We start from the raw sequence: 6,753 nt of genomic DNA on the forward strand, positions 1-6,753 counted from the left end.
TCTGTAGAGTCTCCATAGAGTCCTCTGTCACTGTTGCATGATTAAAAGTATATAGAGGGCGGTACAAAGATGGCTCAGTGGCAGAATTCCTGCCTGCCATGCTGGAGCCCCAGGTTCGATTCCTGGAGCCTAGCCATGCCAAAAAGAAAAAAAAAAAAAAAAAAAAAAAAAGTATATAAAGCAAAAGAGTACCTAACTAGTTATCTTACATATATAATACACACACACACATATACATATGCTATGGGAGCTTATTTTAAATTGTTGGATTTCTTTCAAGAAGAGTATAATTTTTTTTTTAATTTAAAGAGATAGTTGATTCTTGAGGTATTTTGTTTTGAAATTATGATATAAGTTGTTTAAGTGCTTTTATGTTATGAAAAACCTTAGCATAAGGTTTAAATCATGCCCTTTTTCAAGCAGATTTATAAGCATAATCTCATAAACTGCTTGAAAAGTAAGTTGTTTACCTTTCTGTCTGGTCATCCTAATATTTAAATGTGTCAGGAAGGAGGAGATTTGCTGAAAAAACATTCATTTCATGCATGACATCCTGTCTGTGCATTAAAGTCTTAAAATAGGAAAACCTGTTCTGTGTTTGTTTGAAACTGATTAGTAAAGATCATAAATAAATATTTTCTTTGAAGAAAATTTTTTAAAAAAGCTAAATGTAGAATTACCACATAACTCCCTCCCAATCCCACTTAAAAGCATATGTTCTAGTTTGCTAGCTGCTGAAACGCAAAACACCTGAAACTGAATGGCTTTTTAAAAAGGGGAATTTATTAAGTTGCGAATTTACAGTTCTAAGGTCATGACAATGTCCAAATTAAGGCATCTAGAGAAAGATTCCTTGACTCAAGAAGGCCAACAGTCCAGAACACCTCTGTCAGCTGGAAAGACATATGGCAATATACTGCTAGCTTTCCCTTCCTGGCTTCTTGTTCCTTGAATCTTCCCCAGAGGCATTTTCCCTCTTCATCTCCAAAGGTCTCTGACTGTGTGGGCTCTGTTGGTTCTGGTGGCTCTAAAGCTTTTTCTAAAATGGTTCTGTCTTAAAGGGCTCCAGTGAGGAACCCCACCTTGAATGGGTGGAGACACATCTCCATGGAAACCATCTAATGAAAAGTTACAACTCACAATTGGGTGGGTCACATCTCCATGGAAATAATTTAAAAAAAAGATCCCGCCCAGCAATATTGAATGAGGATTAAGGGACATGGCTTTTCTGCGGTCCACAACAGATTCCAACTGGCACATATATACCCGAAATAATTGAAATCAGGGACTTGAAAAAATATTTGCACACCTCTGTCCATAGCAGCATTATTCACAATTGCCAAAGATAAAAGCAATCAAGTAATCGAATGAGGTATATCCCATGCTTCCGGCTGCCTGGACTCCTGAGGCGTGGGGCCTGCAGAAATGGTGGAGCCATCCAGTGAGGTCTTGAAGTACTACACGCTGGAGGAGTTCCAGGCAACCACAGCAAGGGCACCGGGGTCAGCCCGCACCGAAAGCTGTCCCACCTCACCAAGTTTCTGGAGGAGCATCCCAGTGGGGAGGAAGTTTTAAGGGAACAAGCTGGAGGTGATGCTACAGGAGACTTTGAGGAATTGGGCAGGCACTCTACAGATGCTCGAGAGGTATCTAAAACATTGGTTATTGGGGAGCTTCATCCAGATGACCGCTCAAAGGTAATCAAAGCTTTGGACACTCTTATTACAACTGATGATTCTCATTCCAGCTGGTGGACCAACTGCGTGATCCCAGCCATCTCGGCACTGATTGTAGCCCTGATGTTTGACCTCTACAAAGAAAACGAAGTGTTTTCTCAGATGCCACGCAGACAAGAGGCTGCCTAAAATGGCGGGGGGCGGGGGGGTAGTAGCCAGAATAACTGTCTCCTTCAAGCGACAGAAAGAAACCTTCATCTGAAAGATCATATTAATATGTCTGCTTAGAAACAAAAAATAAACTGTTCTATTCTTTCCACTCTTGGACTTTTAGAGTGTGCTTCTTTATTCATTATTCTTATTTTGATGTTACATCAATGCGTAATTTACTTACTGAGCTGGATATGACCTTCAAAAAGTATACTTGTTTTTAAAATTATACCACCACATTTGCCTAAAATTGTCTTTCATTTTAAGAATCTCAGATTATTTAGCCAAATCATTTAATCAGATTTATTAGCAGAATCATTTAGTAAGACACAAGCAATATATATGATTTAAAATAGGGTAATAGTTTTCGGATCTTTTCTTGAGCTTTTTCATATCTAATTCAATAAGCAAGTATTACATGCTTCCAATGTAGTTTCTTTTTCAAGAAAATTAAGAAAAGCCCAGAAATTATACCTTAAAGACATCTGATAATTGTTCTACCTGAAATAAATTGGTTATAGGACCCATAAAAGAGGCATCCTCTCTTTGATTAAAAAAACATCAGCAAAAAGGCTACATACTATATAATTCCAGTGTTATGACATTCTGGAAAAGGCAAATTTATAGAGACAGTAGAGCAGTGGTGGCCAGGTATTTAGGTGGTGAGGAAGAGGAGTGGGTGGAGGACACAGGAGTTTCAGAGCAGTGGGGCCACTCTGGAAGAACATAAAGGTGGAGTAATGACATTGCACATTTGTCAGTACCCACAGGACTGAACATCACAGACAGTGGACCCAAATATAAACTATGTGCTTTAGTCAATTATCATTTTTCAGTATTTGCTCAATTATAGCAAATATAGCACACTGATTGAAGCTGTTGATAATAGGGGAAATAGGGAGAAATATAATATAGGAGCTCTGTACTTTCTGAGCAATTTCTCTATAAACTTAAAACTAAAAAGAGAGTTTTTATTAAAGAAACAGCATTGTGAATACCTGTGAACTAGGAGAGGACATTTCAACTTCTCTCAGCTTAAGAAAGATTCTACTGAGGGTCTTAGTTTTGCTGGTTCGAAAGTTTTAAAAATTCCTCATTCAGAAGCACAAGCTCTCTATGTACTCTTCTAAGGAAATATTGACTCTAATTTGTGGGGAAAAAAAACGCGAAGTTGAAGGAGATCGTGAGACATTTGAAATCTGATTTTCAAAGAAATTTAGCTGAGGGGTGAGATACATGGAGTTCTAGTAGACTTATTTTCTCATTGATAGCTCCAGCTGGATGATTCTGGGATCTGATCTTCTGTTTATTATTCTCTGCCTTGTACTTTTTCTCTTTTAAACATGGAAACTTGAGGAATGAACTTATTAGATTATAAGTACTTTGTAGTTAGGTATGATAATGCATGTTTCCAGTGGCAGGTTAGCCAAATCGTGAGCAATTGCATTCTTTAGAAAGATCTAAACCACATTGGAAAGGAAGTTACGGAGGGTAGATTTTCATAGTCAGAGACTTGTATCAATCAGCCTTTTCACTGTCTTTGTCACTGAAAGAGAGAGAATGTTGTAAGGGTAGGAGTGGGGATGGGTAGCTGCACTGGCAAGTGAACAATTATCTCGCAGAACAATCTATTCAAATATTGAAATAAATGTATGCCTGGAACAAAAAGAAATGAGGAATATACTTAATATGCCATCTTTTTAAGCTGTAAAAAAGGGTTGAAGTTTTCAGACTTGCAGCAACAGGGATGAACCTTAAGTATGTCAGGAGGAGTGAAGTAAGCCAGACATGAAAGTACAAGCATTGCACAATCTCACTGATAAGATATAAACTGAACGTGCAAATTCATACAGTCTGCAAACTAGAGAATAGGTTTCCAGGGACCAGGATGGAGTGAGGCAGTGGGGAATTAATGCCTAATTGGTACAGAGTTTCTGTTTGGGTGACAGATTTTGTAAGAGATGGTGGTGATGGTGGCATGACATTGCTACTGTAACTAACACTGCTGAATTGTTTATTTTGAAGGGTTAAAATGGAAAATTTGGGGTTGTATTTATACTACCAGAATAAAGGTTTAAAAACATAGAGGTGTACAACACAGTGAATCATAATGTAAACTATGAACTAAATATAGTTAATAGTATACAATATTGTTTCATCTATTGCAACAAAGATACCATGCCAATGCAATGTTAATAATTGGGAAAACTGTGTGAGGCAGACATATGGGAACTCTGTTCTTGTTACATAATTTTTCTGTAGTTCTCCAACTTCTTTAATTTTAAAAATATTTATGTCCAACATAGAGGAGCTCAAAAAAAATCTTTGTAGGTAGCCCAATTTTAAAACATAATTGGACAATGGCATATTTCTGAGGCTTATATAGTGAATGAATTTCTTCATCCCCTTTGCAGTAATGTATACATTTTTGTCCTTATTTTAATTTTTAACATACATATGAATACTGTTTCAAATACCAGTACCACAAGTTGAAGAATAGATCGGTCTTCACTAATACAATTTTGGAAACTATTATTAATAAATCTCTGAGTTCTTTCTTGTTTATCTTCTTTCCAGTCTTTCCAAGTTCTTACCTTTTTTTCCCAAAACTGAATAAAAGAGAGATAGTTAAAATCATGGCTAACAGAAATATGCTTCACTCCATAATAGGTAAGTTAAGTATTTTATTTTTACTCGATTTGATGAAGGCAATACACAATAAAGGAATAATAATTTGTTAGCCCAATTTCCTCTCTGAAACTAGTAATTTCTCCATTATAAGGTTGGTCCTTTTGAGACCATTTGTTAATAATGAAAAAGTGCACCAGGAGCTTTAGTAAAGTTTACAAAATAATAATAACAATAATAATAATAACACTTTCACTTAAAGATATACTGTGAGATGGGGTTAAACTTTCCAAGGTCATGCCCTTCGGACTGGACTCAGAGAGTCACCCTCTAATAGAACACCACGGAAACACTGTAGCACAGTATTTAAAGTGGTTATTCTTATAAAGTTCTAATATGCCATACCATGAATGTATTATACTACAAGGCTGATATCCCGGCCTCTGAATACACTAAGCAAGAAAGTGGTGTTCTCACAAAAAGCGAATGATACATTGGTAGAATAGGGCTGAAAAACAAGTAACTACACCCTTCTGATTATGGGTCCCAGTGTCTGCCCACCCTAAGGGAAGGAATGGCTCCTCCACAATTGACACTACAAAACCTGAGCTCTCTCTCGAGGTGCTGGTATCCAGCACAGGCAGATATCTGCTTTCTCTCCCAGAGGCACCTGGCAATGTGAAACCACACATGGAGGACATATCTACTTGACACTCTTCACTGCCTTTTTACATGAACACAGACAATTCTTATTCACATTCAATAGTTTCTTACTTCTCAAAATGTACTTAAATTATGTTTTCAATTGAAAAAAGCTTCAAATTTCAATTTTTTGTGATGTAAGGGAAAATGTTTTCCTGTGATACAAAATTATTTGGAGCACTTCTTATTCTCAATTCTCAGCCACACACTCTCTGGGAGATAATAAACGATTGTTGTTTAAACAACTAAATATTGAGGTAATTTGTTATCTATTTCATATATTAATGTATTAAAGTTACTTCAATGTGAAAATGCTTCTAATTTTTAAAGACCGATTTAGGAGGACATGAGAGTTGAAAAAATACTGGTGATTCAGAGTTAGTCATCACAAATTATTACCATGGATGAAACAGGTAAATCTTTTCAGCTAATTAGCAATAAATATTTGAATGACTATCCTATTTAACTACAATATTTTAACTTATTTTTAGACCTTTATCTATGATAAGTTTGAATTGTACATTCATTACTTTGGATTTATACTTATTGTTTTATGCACTTGTCTTTTAAATCAAATAGTGATCAAAAAGAAAATTTGCATATCAAAAATATAATGGCAGATTTTATAGTTACCTATGTATCTTTATCAGATAAGTTTTTTTTTTTTTTTTTTTGGTATAGCTTCAAGTTAACATCTAGTGTCCTTGTGTTTCAGCCTGAAAGACTCCTTTTCACATTGCTTTAAGATAGGCCTATTAGCAATGAATTCCCTTAGCTTTTGTTTTATCTGGAGATGCTAGCAATGAAGTCCTTTATCTTTTACCTTATCTGGGGATGTTTATGTTCTCCTTCAATTCTGAAAGATACTTTTGCTGGACTAGAACTCTTGACTGACAGCTTTGTTTTGTTTTGTTTTAAATTGCAGAAAGTTTGATATACCATTTCACAGCCTTCTGACCTTTGTGTTTTTTGCTGAGAAATTGACTGCTGATCTTATTGAGGATCGCTTGTATGTGACAATTCACATTTGTCTTGCTGCTTTTATCTTTGGAAAGTTTTATTTTTAGTTTATCAGCCCAGCTCTCTTTGAGTTTATCTTGCTTAGAACTCATCCAGCTTCTTGGATGTGTAAACTTATAGCTTCTATCAAATTTGGGAAGTTAGGACATTATTTCTTCAAATATTTTTTCCGTCTCTTCCTCTCACTCTTCTCCTTCTTTGACTCCCATAGTGAATATATTGGCATACTTGATGGTGGCCCACACGTCCCATAGGCTCTGTTCATTTTTTTCCTGTTCTTTTCTCTTTCTGCTTCTCATACCAGGTAAAGACAATTGCCCTATCTTCAAATTTGCTGGTACATTGTTCTGCTTGCTCAAATTAGTTTAATTACTCTAGCAATTGTTTTATGTGTGTCAGTTATTATAATTCTCAACTCCAGCATTTCTACTTCATTCCTTTTTATAATTTCTATCTCTTTATTGACATCCTCTACTTGTTCATACATTAGTCCCTTATTTACTTTATGTTCTTGACC

General features: G+C 35.8%; 1 pseudogene; it reads left to right on the top strand.

Annotated features, from left to right (window-relative positions):
- The first annotated feature begins 1,425 nt into the window (after positions 1-1,425).
- Positions 1,426-1,865, top strand: LOC143645279 (cytochrome b5 pseudogene; annotated as a pseudogene).
- Positions 1,866-6,753: the final 4,888 nt, after the last annotated feature.

This window comes from Tamandua tetradactyla, chromosome 8 (assembly GCF_023851605.1).
Source record: "Tamandua tetradactyla isolate mTamTet1 chromosome 8, mTamTet1.pri, whole genome shotgun sequence".
NCBI classification, from domain to species: Eukaryota; Metazoa; Chordata; class Mammalia; order Pilosa; family Myrmecophagidae; genus Tamandua; species Tamandua tetradactyla.